The sequence below is a fragment of the Triturus cristatus genome, chromosome 6 (assembly GCF_964204655.1).
Source record: "Triturus cristatus chromosome 6, aTriCri1.1, whole genome shotgun sequence".
Classification (NCBI taxonomy): domain Eukaryota; kingdom Metazoa; phylum Chordata; class Amphibia; order Caudata; family Salamandridae; genus Triturus; species Triturus cristatus.
In genome coordinates this window covers 985,752,152-985,768,387 of record NC_140589.1, presented here as the reverse complement: position 1 = coordinate 985,768,387, position 16,236 = coordinate 985,752,152, and the positions used below count along the sequence as shown (strand labels likewise).

The window sequence follows — 16,236 nt, the reverse complement described above, 5'->3', positions numbered from 1 at the left end:
TTAACTCTTAATAGAAGTAAAACACAATAAATTATATGCAAACCAAGTGCATTTGAAGATGGTTATATGTAATTGATCGCTTTGCGAAGTATTTATAAAACCGTGCCTTTGGGTTTCGCAGTAATCCCTGAATTTCGCATATTTCGGGTATGTTATCGTTTTTCCAACATGGCGGCCGAGTGGTCCAGAATTTGGAGGCTCCCGTCCCTTTTCAGTGTCCATGATCATAGTACAACAATCTGGTTGCTCTTTTCGTTGCTATGCACCCCGGCTGCCAATGAGTAGCATTGGTATTTTGCCACGGGCTCTAATTCGGGACGGCGTCTATGGCAACAGCAGCTTGGTACTGAGGAGGAGCACGTACCCTAAAAGAAGAAATACGTCAGATATTCAGGTATGCGTGGGGCAGCAAGCCATTGGAAGCCACCGGAAGGCGTTGGAGGTCAGGGTCCACACGATACATTCTATAGACAAGCAGGCCTTTCTTAACTGGAATCCTTACTTACACGGTGTGGTGTCTGCTTCCAGCTTGCTGCTCAGCCAGTGTATGGAGTAGAATGAATACGGACCATTCTTCCGTTACGACACACGGCCGTCTGGTTCTCTAAGAATCTCTCTGTATTAATGCCCAATGTAAGGGTCTGTTGCTTGTCAGTAGCAAAGAGCGTAGTCACGTGAGCACGTATTTTCTCTTAGAAAACTAACTGTAGAGGGACAGGCGACCTGTGACTGTATACTTTTTTTATTTTTTAACCTTGACCACATGTAATGCCCCGGTTACTTACCAGTTATCTTCCCCCTTGAATGTTAGCCCCACCCACACAACCTGGGTGCCATAAAGAGGACTGACACTCGTGGCTAGTGACCACACCGTCATCCGCTCCACTCAACACACATGCACAGACGTCACCCATAGATTACACCGACACTTTCATTGTGGGTGAAGAACTGCTGCAGGTTTATTTCATACAACATAAGTATGACGATAAGTGGGTTATCTTACGGGCGATCCAGGGCAAGCAGCCCCTCGCTGTTCCGCCCGCCTGGCGAGCCAGCACGCACGGTGGGTCGATGCCCTGCAGTGCGGCACATATTTTCAGATCATCCTTTGGATCACGTGATCTGTCGCATACTCCCGCCCCTTTTGACAGGGGCGGAGCGTGTTGTGGCACACCCCCGGTTGGTTCAGGCGCCCCAACCGCCCGAAGGACTAACGGGGCGCCGTCGCGGTCTTCGCAGAACCTCCTTTGGCTCCCGGACCTTGGCTCGGGCACCCTTACTGTGCCGGACAGGGGTACCCTTACTGTACCGCCTGTCGCAGAGGTACCCTTACTGTACCCTTCTGCCTCCAGATCGCCCTGTAACTCCGCCTGCAACGCAAGAAAAAACATTAAAACATTCCAATAGCGCGCTACCTCCGCTGCGCAGGGTAAGCGGAAAGGGTGGGAATACGCGTGGCCAGGAGGAGCGCGCAGGAAGCAGAGGAAGATCAGAGGGGGTGAGGCGCCTAAAAAGGGGGGGCTAGCCTCGTCCACCGTAGTGGCACGCCTCCCCTGGACAATCCCATTGGGGGGCCTCCCCTCCCCGAGGTGCGGCCTCACGCGGGGCAAGGGGGGGAGGCTCCGACGGGCGGCCACTAGAAGGCTGCCCTGCTGATGTCCCCCTGCGTGGGACGCGGGCAGCGGCATAGTGACCACACCGTCATCCGCTCCACTCAACACACATGCACAGACGTCACCCATAGATTACACCGACACTTTCATTGTGGGTGAAGAACTGCTGCAGGTTTATTTCATACAACATAAGTATGACGATAAGTGGGTTATCTTACGGGCGATCCAGGGCAAGCAGCCCCTCGCTGCTCCGCCCGCCTGGCGAGCCAGCACGCACGGTGGGTCGATGCCCTGCAGTGCGGCACATATTTTCAGATCATCCTTTGGATCACGTGATCTGTCGCATACTCCCGCCCCTTTTGACAGGGGCGGAGCATGTTGTGGCACACCCCCGGTTGGTTCAGGCCCCCCAACCGCCCGAAGGACTAACGGGGCGCCGTCGCGGTCTTCGCAGAACCTCCTTTTTCTACTCCTCCTTTTTTTATTTTTTAACCTTGACCACATGTAATGCCCCGGTTACTTACCAGTTATCTTCCCCCTTGAATGTTAGCCCCACCCACACAACCTGGGTGCTATAAAGAGGACTGACACTCGTGGCTTCTCCTGCCCTTTGTTAAAGGACTGAAAGGATGGAGTGTTGGTGGGTAGGTAGGAAGTATTGACTGTGACAAGAACAAGATAGACCAAGGATAATGAAGATTACCGATAATCTTCATTACTCCGCGTCCTGGTCTTTCACGCCACAGTAATTACACATGAGCATTCTGCCCCCACAGAAACTTCAAGCTAATTTCAGTTAGCCGACTAGTCTCTCTATCCCTCCAACATGGCCACCATTGTCCATCACTAATCACATAAAAGGACACAACCCCATAGCCACGATCTGTAAACAAAGCCATAGACATGAAGACACCAATAAGGGCTGGGAGGGAAGGGAAACTATACTGTGGCGAGGAAGAACAGGACTCGTAATAATGAAGATTACTGGTAAGTAACCGGGGCATTACCTCCTCGTCTGTCTTCCTCGCCACAGTAATAACACATGAGCAGATACCAAAGCAACATCAGATTCATGGATAAGTAAACATTGCCCACACACGGAAAACAGTACAAAATGTTTAATGAAAACAAGTGAGACAAACACACATCTCAAGAAACCACAGACTTCAGAACCAAAGAGGCAAAAGCAAGGGAAGCACTACCCCCAATCTCAAGCCAGTAATGAGTCATGAAGGTATGAGGGGAAGACCAAGTGGCCGCCCTGCAAATATCCTCCATGGAAACACCTTTAAACGCTGCCCAAGAAACAGCAACAGAATGGGTAAAACGCCCAGAATTGGCTGGGAGAGAACCATAGACTGGACATCATATGCAGACAGGATAGCCTCCTTAATCCACCTGCTAAGAGTAGAAAGGGACGGCTTCAGGCCCTGCCGAGCAACACCAAAGGAACAAGCAGATTGTCCACCTTACAAAAAGAAGCAGTGTGAGACAAGTAAATCAACAAGGCACGCTTCACATCCAAAAGATGCAACAGAGACTCCTCTGTAGAAGAAGGACTGGAAAGAAAACAGGGAGGACCACCTTCGCCGACCGATGAAAGAATCCACTTTAGGGCCAAAAGTAGGATGAGCCCGCAAGACCACCCTAGCTTACAAAATTCTCAAAAATGGACCAGATGGCAAGAAAGCCCCCAATTCACCAACACGTCTGGCAGAGGCAATAGCCACCAAAAAAAACACTTTCAAGGTAAGAAATTTCAAGTCAGCAGACTCCAGGGACTCAAAGGGAGCCCCCTGCATGGTACACACCACCAAAGGAAGGTCCCTCAAAGGTGGAGACAATACAGGACGAGGGCATTGGAAGGCCAGAGATTTGAAAAGACGAGCCACCAGAGGCTCCACCGCCACAAAAGGTAGACCATGAAAAGCTTGAATAGCCGCCCACTGCACACGGAGGGTAGAAAGGGCCAAGCCCAAATCAAAACCCCCCCTTCAAAAAATCCAGAACACGAGCAGGATCCAGCTCCTCAGTAGATCAACCACGGTGCAGACACCAACCAGTAAAATTGTCCTAATGCTTGGCTTAAGACTTCAAAGTAGAGGGGCCCCTGGACTGTTGGATAAGACCAGCAACCTCCAGGGAGCAACCACTCTGGATCAGGGAACACCTCTCAAGAGCCAAGCCTGAAGACCCGTGGACCAGAACACAGGAAGAGGAACCAGAGGGCCCATCAAAGGATACGGATGGAACAGCAACATCCAACCCGGACGCACCGCCAACTCCAACAACAGAGGAAACCACGGGCGGTGGTGCCAACCCGGCACCACCAGAAGCACCAGAGCTCCTCCCTCCTGATCTTCAGCGAAACCGCCGGAATCAGGAGAATCGGTGGAAAGGCATACAACAGGCCTCGAGACCACAGGAAGGACATCACATCCACTCTCCAAGCCAAAGGGCAAGACATAATCATGCAGAAACAACAGATCTTGGCATTGTCCGGAGACGCAAACAAGCCCACCACCGGACACCCAAACATCCTCTGCAATGTCCGGAACATCACTGGGGTCAGAGACAACAAGCCCATGGAGGGAAAGACCCTGCTCAGACAGTCTGCCACCACATTCTCCCGGCCTGTAGGGTAAACAGCAGACAGGGACGCCAACTTCGACTCTGCCCAGGAACAAATTAGGCGACTGAGGCAACTGAGGGAACGAATCCTGCAACCCCCCCTGATGATTGATGTAGGACATGACAACCTGGTTGTCCATCCTGACCTGAGCATGGTGACCCTCCCGCAAGGCTGTAAACGCCAACAGACCCAACTGAACAACCTTCAGCTCTCTGTAATTGGAAGAATAAGACATCAGAGTCACGGACTGCCTGCCCTGAACTGAGGAGTCATTCAGGATATCCTCCCAGCCCAGCAGACTGGCACCCATAGTAACCATCTGAGACGGAACAATCAGAAACAGACGACCCCTCGAGAGATAATCCTCGTCCAACCACCAACCCAGATCCTCCCTCACCTGGGCCGACACCGGAACCCCCCTGATTGAAATCCAGACCACAGGGGCACCAATGGGACAAAACATGGTTCACTACAGGATACATATGGAGGCGAGCCCATGGAACCACCAACAAGGAGGCGGACATCAGACCCTGCACCCTTAACCAAAGCCTCACAGGAGGACAAGTCCAGGTCAACAGGGACCGAACCTCCTACATCAGAGTCAATTTCAGGGTATGAGCCAGGAACACCAACCCCAACAGAGTCCTGAAGTGAGCCCCAATGTACGTCAGATCCTGAGAAGGAACCAGGCAAGACTTCCTCCGATTCACCAAAAATTTGTGTCCCTCCAGCACCTAGCAAACCTCCTGGGCATGAAGCTCCGCCTTAGAGAAAGAGGAAGCAGAAATCAACAAATCATCCAGGTGAGGAAATACCTTAATACCCCTCCCATGTAAAAGCCAAATCAGGGGGACCAGAACCTTAGTAAAGACACGAGGGGAGGAACACAGGCCTAAGGGCAATTTCTTGAATTGATAATAAAGGCCTACTACACAGAAGTGGAGAAACCTTTGGGACTCCAGATGCATGGAGATATGTATCCTGGAGGTCGAGGGAAGCCAGAAAATCCCCTTGATTGATCAGAGGCAGGATCCCCTGCAGGGAAACCATCTTGAACTTGACCGGAGGAATGAACCAATGCAACCACTTCAGCACCCACCGGTCTGAGGTCCCCGGTATGTTTCTCCACCAGGAAAAGAATAAACTACACCCCTAGCCCCCACTGGTCCTTTGGCACCGAAACCACAGCCCCCTTGGCCACAAGATAACGGACGCCCTCCATAAGACCCTCCTTCTTCAATTCATCTCTGGGACATGGAGTGACCAAAAACAGTCTGGGGGCGTCGGACGAACCCAATGCAAAAACCTTCCGACACCACCTGAAGTACCCATTGATCCGAAACAGTACTCATCCATTTGTCGAGAAAGAGAGACAAGCGACCTCCCACAGGACCCACGCCCGGAGCAACCCAGTCATGACTTTGAGGGGGTTGAAGAGGAGGAAGAAGCGGGCGGGAACCGGTATTTGTCAGAGGAAGGAGCACCCTGTCCCCGCCCTCTTCCACGAAAGGGCTGAGAAACCCTCCCTTGACGAGTAGGACCAAAAGCACTACGCGAACCAAAAAATCAAGAACGCCCCTCTCTCTCCGGAGCCAAAAGTTTATGATCTTCCGCAGACTTCTTGACCATATCCTCCAAGGGAACACCAAAGAGCTTAACACCAGAAAAAGCAATCTTCATGAGCAAGCCCTTTTGAGCCCCATCTGCCTTCCAGGAATGCAACCACAATTGGCGACGAGCTGCAACAGAAGACCTAGCCGTAGAGGCCGCAGCGCCCAAAGAATAAAAAAAATGTCAGAAAGGAGCCGGACCTGCCGTTCCATCAGGGCGAGAGTGGGAGAAACATCCTCGCCCTGGTCCGACAACTCAGCCAATGACTGGAAGTCCTTCAACAACGACTGGATAGCATAAGAGGAATAAGTAGCAGCTGGAATGGAAACATTGGCGGCAGGAAAAGTACGCTTAACAGCCGCATCAACCTTCTTATTTACTGGGTCATCAGGGGAAGCATCCTTCGAAATAATAGCATCCTGAGAAGACATGCCAGCCATCAAAGAGCCCACCATCACCGAGGCCAGATATTTAACAGCAAAGTCCTGCAAGGGGTATCTCTTGGCCAGAAACCAGGGAAAATTATTCCTATCAACATCTTTCCACTCAGACTCCAACACCTTCAATATAGAGGAGTGAAGAGGCTCAACTCTGGCTCCTTCTTCTGATATTGCGAAAAGAAATCCGTATCCTCCACATCTATACCAGAATCAGGAAACAAAAGGTTGGAGTGAATATGCTGAAGGACGTCTTTAAGATCCGACCCCTGCACAAACCGACCCTTAAGTTCCACATCCTTCTCCCCATCAGAGTCCTGGGAGGGACTAGGGCCACACCTAGCTTTTTTAGAAGGAGGAACAACCTCCCTGTCATGAAAAGCCGCAGACACAGCAGACTGGATCATTTGTTGAATCACAGCCAGCGAAGGCACCCCGTCAGCCGGGCCAGAAGACGCTCCAGCATGGGAAGAAGCCAAGGCAGCACCATCCATCGTACAAAATGCAGGAGAATCACCACGACAAGCAAGAATGCTCAAATACCGGCTTGTTGCCCATAAGAACCCCCACAATGCATCAGGATGGCCTCCGACGCGTCCTAAGCAAGTACGTCATTCCCCAGACTCAAAACAGAGCCTGATATCTCGCGCGGCAGTGAAAAACACGCCGGCACATAGCCACGCCCCCCCCCCAAGCTGACGCTGAAGACAACGACCGCACCCGGACCACAGCCGAGCCACTGCGGTGATTAGAGTCCAAACAGACTCTGTAGTAAAGGTTAGGACACCCCTACCCGGATACGAACCTGGTACGGAGGGAGCCTGCACGAGTGACTGGGCCACCCTCTGGGCTTTAAGAGAGGCACAGAAAGAAGGTGGCAACAGGGGGGCAACCGACTGGGAAACCACCGGTCAAAAAATGCACCAAAACCTGCCAAGTCCACTAGAGCAGGACTCGTCAGCAACCAGCATTTAAATAAGTAAAGAAATGAATACAGCGCACCTCTGCAAGTCCACTAGAGCAGGACCCGAGGAGCACGGAATAAGAGGCTGTTGTTGAATGCCTCACAAACCAAGACCCCCTGGGGCATAAGAGTCCACTAAAGCAGGACCGCCGCCACCAATCACCTGAATATAGGAAACCGCACTTGGAGTAGTGCAGAAACAAAATAAACAGGTCATGGCTATGGGGTTGTGTCCTTTTATGTGGTTGGTGATGGACATTGGGGGCCATGTTGGAGGGCTAGGGAGACTAGTAGGCTAACTGAATTTTGCTTGGAGTTACTGTGGGGGCAGAATGCTCATGTGTAATTACTGTGGCGAGGAAGACGGATGAGGAGGAAATGAGGTATACCAAAGCTGAAGTACTATGACAAGGCACAACCCATACAAAACGGCTTGTATATGTAATACACCACATTTTAGTGCAAGCTGAAAGACCAAACAAGCGCAAACACCCACTGTTTATAATGGTGAACATAATACACCTGTCCCCAATTTTAACTGAGATCCTGAGGCAGAAGTAAGGCAATAAATAATGCCTCATAAAAGTATGTTCTGAAGCCCAAATAGCTGCCCTACAGATTTCTTGAATCAATTTTCTCTACAATTCTGCCCATGAAGTAGCTATCCATCTTGTAGATCTCCCGTGGATAGGAAGATATGAGATGTTGTCCTACAATGCCATCAAAAGAGTCGACTTGAACCATCTGCCGAGGATCATAGTAGTAGTAGTATTCTTGTCCCTTGCAGACTGACCAAAAGTCACCAACAAGTAATCAGTCTTTCTGTATTGTTGAGACCTGTCAACATTAATTAAAAGAGCTCATTTAGCATCTAGTGTGCTCAACAATTCTCCTTAGGGAGTAAAAGGGGAAGGAAAGAAGGAAGAATGGTTTCCTGAGATCTATGGAAGACAGTGTTCACCATAGGAACAAAGGTACAGTCAAGTTTTAGAACTACTCAATCTTCCATAAATCTAATGTAAGGAGGAGAACATCTGAGAGCCCCCCAATTCCGTAGAATGTCTTCGAGAATTTAACATACAATCCTACATACATTCATCCCTAAAAATAGGCTTCCTGATTTTAGCTTTTTGGATTTAATTCAATTCAATTCAATTCAATTCAATTCAGCTTTATTCGGTACAAATTAATGACCATAAAAGCATACACAATCACAGAATCAAAATATACAAAATATGAACGACTTATAGCAGACATAATCATACACTTAAAAAACACTATGATTAGTTAAAACAAAGATTTCATTTACACATTTAAAATTACATTTCGACATCTAAAAAACACATGCTTTTCCTCGAATTGATGCATTTGTTTAAAAAAGTAGCAGTATAAAAACAAATATCCGCAGATTGTAAGTTAAAAATCAATTTCATTGCGTGCTCAACCGTACGTGTTCCATATTTGATAAACATGGGTTTTAACAGGGCAATACGAAAATTAGAGTACAGCTTACAGAATAATAAAAAGTGCATTGTGCTCTGCTTGGAAATCCCGTCACATCTACAGGGTCCTAGTGGATATTTTTTCATTATCGGATGAGCCACCAAGTGGTGCACTATTCCCAATCTCAGTCTGGTCAGCACAAATTTATGTGTCGGCCTGGTGACAAGGGTTAAATAGACAGGAAATCCGTCCATGGCCAAATATCTGTTATAAAACATAACAGTGGACAAAGTACCAGCAATAACAGTTCTCTTCCTCTCAACAAAAGCTAGAAAGACCCTTTTTAACTCAACCTTGGGGATCAGTAAAACAGCGTTCGGATCAGTTACAATATTCAGGTTAAAAATATCTGAGAAACACACAATAATGTATTTAATCCAGGGTATTGCTATGGCTTTATCTAATCGCAAACAATCCTGGATAATAGACCTGGTGAAGGACTTCTCCTCATTTAACCAAATAGACCGCCAAACCATCAGAGGTCTAAGTGACAAAAGGTCAAGTAGGTAGTTCACAGATAGTTCCTGATGACATAAGGCATTAGAGGCCGAAATGGGAAGACATAAAAGTTTTTTAAGGAAAAAGTTCTCTTCCAGTTGCAATTCATATGCGCAACTGTAACCCCAGATTCCTGCCCCATATAATGCAATTGATACACATCTTGCCTGATAAATTTTTATCATATCTCTGGTTCTACGGTCCCCAATTTTCTGAGCAAATCTGAAAATTCCATGGGCATTTCTAGCCGTTTTGTGCGTATGTTATTAAATTCATGTGTCCACTTTTTATCATTCGAAAAAGTTATTCCTAAATAACAGAATTTGTCCACTTGCTGTACTTTTAACTTGTCAATAAAAAACCCTTTCACTACATGTTTAGATTTCTTTGGGCCACAGATCATAGTGTACGTTTTACTTTTGTTAATGACTAATTTTTTGTCGTCAATAAAGGAGGCAAAGCAATCCATCAATCGTTGCAACCCTATCGGAGTTCTTGACAACAACACAGCATCATCGGCGTATAGTAACACCGGTACTGAAACACCATTGATCAGGGGAGCATCTGCATGTACTTCCTTTAAAATTGCATCAATACCATTTATAAATAAAATAAATAAAAGAGGAGCTAAAACACAACCCTGCCTTATACCTCGTTTTACGCTAAAGTTCGGGGTACATTCTCCCTTCCTGCCAAAACGTACACATGTTTTTAATCTCTCATACATCCTGGCAAGGAAATAAATTATGCCCTCTGGCGCACCCAGTTTCAACAGGGTTGACCACAAAATAGAGTGGTCAACCATGTCGAAAGTGCTGCTTAAATCAGCAAAGCACAAATATATATGGCCAGGTTTGGCTTCACTATACTTCCCGATCAATAATTCTAAATTAATGCATTGATCGAGCGTACCCCTACCTTTCCTGAAACCATATTGGCTATCTGCCAAAATACCATCTTGTTCTGCCCATTCTTCCAATCTTACCAGCATAATCCTGCTCATAACTTTTACAGAAGCGTCGAGTAATGAAACTGGTCGGTAGTTTTTAGCATCAGACCTGGATCCTTTCTTGTTTATTGGGACAATAATAGACTCCTCCCAGGTCGACGGAGGATCTGTACAAACCGCGGCATTGAAAACAACAGTCAACAAAGGGCCCCATACTTCCGGTGCTTCCTTGTACACATCACTTGGAACCCCATCCGGTCCTTGGGCCTTTCCTCCCTTACTTGCCCTAATCCCCCTTTCAACTTCTTCCACAGTGATTTCAAGTGGTAATATAGGCCATCTATCTGACCCAACATTAATATTTTTACCTGAATCAAAGATAGTTGAAAAATGGGTAATCCAACCTTCACAGGAGACATTTGCTGTTAACTCAGGTGTATTTGTCTCCTTAAGGAATGGGGAGTTGACTGTTGCCCAAAATAACGTGGCATTAGAGAGTTCTGCCGCTTGGTTAAGAGAATCCCAGGCCTGATGTATTGTAAAACCATCTTCCTAGCTTTAATGGCATTTTTATATTCTAGCCTCAGATTTGTTACTAATTTTTTATCCCTAGGTCTTATTGCTAGGGCCTGCTTAAGATCAGTCAGAGCAGCAGAACAGGTTTTATCAAACCAAACAAAACCGGGTTTTGTACCACCCCTACTGCCACTTGTGAACTTTGCGTTAATGGCATTGTTGATTCCTATAAAACTAGATAAGACCCGCTCATGATCCAATCTATTTTCTAAAATAAAAACAATGTCTGCTAAATTCTTCATAATAATGGATGCAGTCAATTCGGATGCTTTAGCACCTATCCACCTCAACCTTACCCCATTAGCCCGATGGGCTTCGATATTTCCAACTGTGGTCCCTGTCTCTCTATCATTCTCCCCCCACAGAGTCATGGTCACAATAATACAGTTATGATCACTAGTGTCCATAATTTCCATTTCCAGTGGGGCAAAACAGTCCACGATACTAGAGGATACCAACACATGATCGATCACGGAATTAGAGCGCCAATTCCTGAATGTGGGGACAGGTGAACCATTACTGTCCCTACAGCAATCCAAAATTTCCAGGTCAAGGCACCCCATTAATGTATTCACGTTTTCCCCATACATATCGTGACCAAAGTGTGGGACCTCCCATCCGGCATTATTCGTGACCCCACAGGCCTTTGTAGATAAGAATTCGCATAATGAGGTATTAAAATCCCCACACCAGATAATATCAAATACTACATTGGAATCCAAACTTAGGGTATCAATAGCATTGGCCAAATCGGTTATTATTCTGCCCCTGGTGCTATCAAAGATATTGTTATAATAATTGATCAGAAGGATGTTACGGCTTTTACCTTCACGAATCCAGATCATCTGTACTAGATCGCCCACCGGCACATATTTTATCACCGGCATTTGGAGGTGGACCGATACAAGGGTCAGTAAGCCCCCCTTAGCTCTTCCTGGACCCTCTCCATATGCTGGTAAATTATATGAAACAAATCCCTCATAGTCAATATTACTTTTGCACCAGGTTTCCTGGAAACACAAAATATCGTATCTATTAATAAAAGTTTCCCAACCAGGGTCTCTACTTTTAGATTTCAGACCAGCTACATTCCAACACACCAGTCTGGAACATGTACCTGTTCTGGCTGTAATCCCAATGGCAGAACCTCGGACATTTCTCTCCATGTTGCTAGCCCCACTTGTTTGGCCCATATCGCATATATTCACACTTCCCTCATGAGTATTCTCATCCTCGTTCTGATTAGGCGCATATCCGGAGCCCATAGATGTTAATTCAGGTACACAATCGAACATATGTTCATCCCTATCGGGACCCTCTTCCCTTGCTAAACATATCTCTGTCTCTTGTATGCGTCAATCATTAGAGTCCAGGGAACTAAGTGCATGAAATCTATTCTGTGTGGGGATATCAAAATAAGGATTAGAGGTGGACGGGTAAGTGGAGATTCTAGTATTGTCCCTTCGGTTGGCATTAAGGTGATTATAGAAGTAACCTAGTGCTCGGGCGCATACATTGCCATCGGAGATTGGGAGAGATGCAGCTCTTAGGAGGACAGTAGTAACATGCTGTGGGTGTTTAAAATTTATAATTACACAGTCCCCCTTTGAGCTTTTCCTAGCACTCCCTATCCAGTTAACTCTCCTGGTAGTCAAGACATTATCAGAGAAATTCAATGGGAAACCACACTGTCTATTTAGCCAGGATAGACATTTGTTTTTTAAGGAATCGTGGGTTTCTTGATGACCCCTATTTTCAAGCGGCGGTACATTTGTCAGTACCACCACATAAGGAGCACACTCAGGTGGGAGATTAGTAGCAGACTTTTTGTTAGTTTCCTCCCATCCATTTATATTTTCTATGGCAGGCAAGGCCTTGCTGCTTAAGTGCATGCTCCTTTGAGATGTTATGGGGTTAACACTATAAATCCCTTTATTTCCTATGGCTTCCTTAGAAGGGTCTCCCTGTACATGCTGCTTACATTGATTACTAGTTGTGTCAGTTGCAGCAATTGTTACAGTAGTGACAGTAGACACCTCTCCTGGTTTGTACAAGGCCTTACTAAGCAAACCACTCAGTCTAACAACCTCTTTTGTTAGTTCCTCAATTTTTGAAACCAAAGGATCTATAATGCCTCTAATCTTTAAACCAATAATCTCCTCTAGGTTAGTTACTATATCATCCTCCACCCCAACCTTATTAAATTTACTCATTACTTTCGTTTCAGGGACTTTATCTGGTGAGGCTGCTCGTTTCCGCACACTACGCAATGCCCCCTTCTTGATAGGGAATTTCCTACATGTTCTGACTGCCCGTGCTTTTGGAGTCGGTAAACATTGTTCTACCATATCAGGGCAGTCTCCTGTTCCTAACTCATTGGGGGTAGTTTGTTCAGACTCGGGCGGTCCCATCTCATCCAACTCTAACACTTCCGGAATAATAATATCAGAATGATTATTCGCATCCTCTATACTAGAAGCTGATGAACCCCTTACTGGGCTCTCTGATTGCGGAGTACTAATTTTCCCTAGCGACTGTCGCCTTTCAGAGTTTATCTTACTAACCTTCTGGACCAAATAATTATCCATAGTGCGTGGCCCAGAAGGGGGCTTAGATCTCGACATATTATAAGCAGGCACAGCCCCCTCTAAAGCTTACTGAATTGTTACCACGTTTCCCCGTCTTCTATTTATCCTATAGTAATAAACTTTAAAACAATAGCAAAGTCTTGGCAACCTACTCAATGACACACCCGGTGCTTTATATATCATATATGTTCATAAACAGCGTCTCTGGCCCAGCCCAGTCTCTTCTGGCCTCTGAGGGCCACAGAGGGCCCGCCCTTTGCCCGGGCTTAGCCCGGCGCCGCCCGCGCGCGTCCCGCGACGCGGAGAGAGCCCCGCAGTTTTAAGCGCCTCCGGGCGCGCAGGAAAGCGGAAGCGGGAAGTGCCGCTAGGAACTCTGGGGGCTGTAGTCCCCAACACGGCGTCCAACAGGGTCAATGGCGGCAAGGAAGACCACAGCGCTTCCAGACCCCCGGGTGATGCAGAATGCGCAGCAGAGCGTCCGCCAGCCAGGTAGGCTCCTCCGTTATGCCCCCGTTTGGATTTAAAATCTGCTTTTGATAAGTGTATTGACATTTGCTGATTAATATTTGAAATGAGCATGGGTGGGAACCTGGTTCTCTGACCCACGACGAAATATCTAGATTGAAACCTGTGCTAGATGCTTTCGAGGAGAATATTGAGGTAACAGCAGAACAGGCTTGTGGTTTTGCCCCAGTCCCTTTTAGGTTGCGCCTTCACAGCACTTGTGTTCAATATATCTTAAAAGGGACTTCATTCTCTTCTTATTGGTCGGTTTGCTTGCCATTTTACCTTCCTCCGTTTTATTGGTTGTAGCCTTTTCTACCTTCTGTATTTCTCTTATCAGTTTCCCATGGCCCAAGTACTAGGTGCTCTTATCTACAAGCAATTCACAGTTCATTTGGAAAGAGAACAATGTTCTGGGCAGTAACAGCAGTATATATCGCTTATTATAATCATAGCATTTTAAAAGTTAAAGAACCACACCTGTCCATTCCATATCCGGCAGCCTTGTGGTCTCTCTGAACAAAGTTCAGATTATGGGTGTTGGCCTTTAACAGTTGAGTTTCTAGGTGGGATTTCTATTGTTATGCAAGGATATCCCTGGCCTGTATAGGAATTGCAAAGTCACTTTAGGTTGTTGAGCCAAATAAATTGATAAGATAGGAAAGATGTCTGCTTCCTTCTTTCACAAATAGTAACCTCAGGTCAGTAAATGAGGCCATTAATTACATATCCACCTGTACAATTTAGTAAGACTAAATGTTTGTTTTTTCATGGAGTTGTTATGTGGATTGGTGACATAATTGTTAGTGAATAGTGAACATTTTAAAATAGGCTTATATTTCTAACTAACACTTTACAGTTCTCCAGGACCTTGCATGCTGAAATATATATTTTTTATACATTTCTAGACAGCACTGCTGTATTTATGCAGTTGTGTGTGTATGTATAAATCTGTATTATGTTTAATTCATAGTATGTTGCATAGGTTTCTGATCCAAATAAACAAATGATTGACTGATGCAGAATACATTGCAGTTAATTAAAAACAATGGTTTTCATTGGTATCATTCATAAACAATTTCCAATCAGTGAAATCACTGTATGCAAATAAACGCGAACATTTATATTCAGTACTCCAGACCTTCAGAATGCCACAGCTAGACTCGTCCCCAGCATCCCATGACACAAACACATCACCCAGCACCTCCGCAACCTCCACTGGCTCCCCGTCGAAAAGATAGTTACTTCAAGCTGCTCACACACTCCTACAAAGCCCTACACAACACCGGACCCCAATACCGCAACAAAAGAATCTCCTTCCACGCCCCCAAGAGAAACCTCTGCTCCGCCGACCTAGCCCTTGCCGAAATCTCCTGCATCCACAGAGCCAGAACAGGGAGCAGATCCTTCTCCTACATCGCTACCAAGAACTGGAACGAACTCCCCCTCAGCATCGGACGATGCCCTACACTGCCTGCCTTCAGAAAAGACCTCTAGACCTGGCTTCTCGGATGAACTCGGAGTTGCCCGAACCCTCGCCCCCAGCGAGTAGTGCGCTCTATAAATCCCTGATTGATTGATATTGCATCGTAAGGCAAACCTCTTAATTTTACATAAGTCTTTATCCTTTATAAGAAGTAGTAAAGAGAAAAATTGTGAATTTTGTGAAGCTTTGTTTGTTTTAAACAACTATTTACGATCCTTAATGATTAAATAATTGAAATCAAGTTTGTCATTCAGTTGTTCAAGAACGTTTCAACCCTCACAAAGGTACATGGGTCTCATCTGGACATCATCAATATAGAGACATCTGTCATTTTATCCAATGTGTTCACTGATTCTAGAAGACAGTGATGGCCAGTGCTACTGCACTGCATGAGACCAAATGAAGGGATTAATCCTTTAATAACAGACCAATTTCAGTCGATATATATCTCGGGCTCACACATTGGAGCTTGCCCCTTCCCAGCAAAGCAACACCCATAAAGGGGTTTGAAACATGTTGGAGATTAAATCTCTTCAAGCACTCAGGGGTTGCTACTCACACTTCTGAGTAAGGACGTTCTTTCTTTCTTGACTGCCAATGGTGCACACCTACATTGTGCTGCTACAACTCTAGCCTACGACCAGCCTACAATTTTATGCTACGAGTCTGAGCACCACAGATGTCCTGTATCGATAATGTCCTGATGAGACCACTGTGTCTTGGTGAGACTCAAAATGTTGTTGTCAAGTGAATAACAAATACATGTCATTCCTATTAGTGATCCGTTAAGGATCTCAAACAGTTGTTTGGTATAAGCACACAAAGCTTCACATCATCGTCATTTTTATTTCTTTATTACTTCTTGGTTTTGATTT

The 16,236-nt window shown here is 46.2% G+C and overlaps 1 protein-coding gene across 1 annotated transcript in view; it reads left to right on the top strand.

The window, feature by feature from the left end:
- Positions 1-257: 257 nt before the first annotated feature.
- The window catches only part of DZANK1 (double zinc ribbon and ankyrin repeat domains 1), a 1,028,117-nt gene continuing 1,012,138 nt past the window's right edge, over positions 258-16,236 (top strand). Inside the window, exon 1 of the mRNA XM_085611767.1 lies at positions 258-394. The gene's annotated coding sequence lies outside the window, so the exon portion shown is untranslated. The remainder of the gene's footprint in view (positions 395-16,236) is intronic.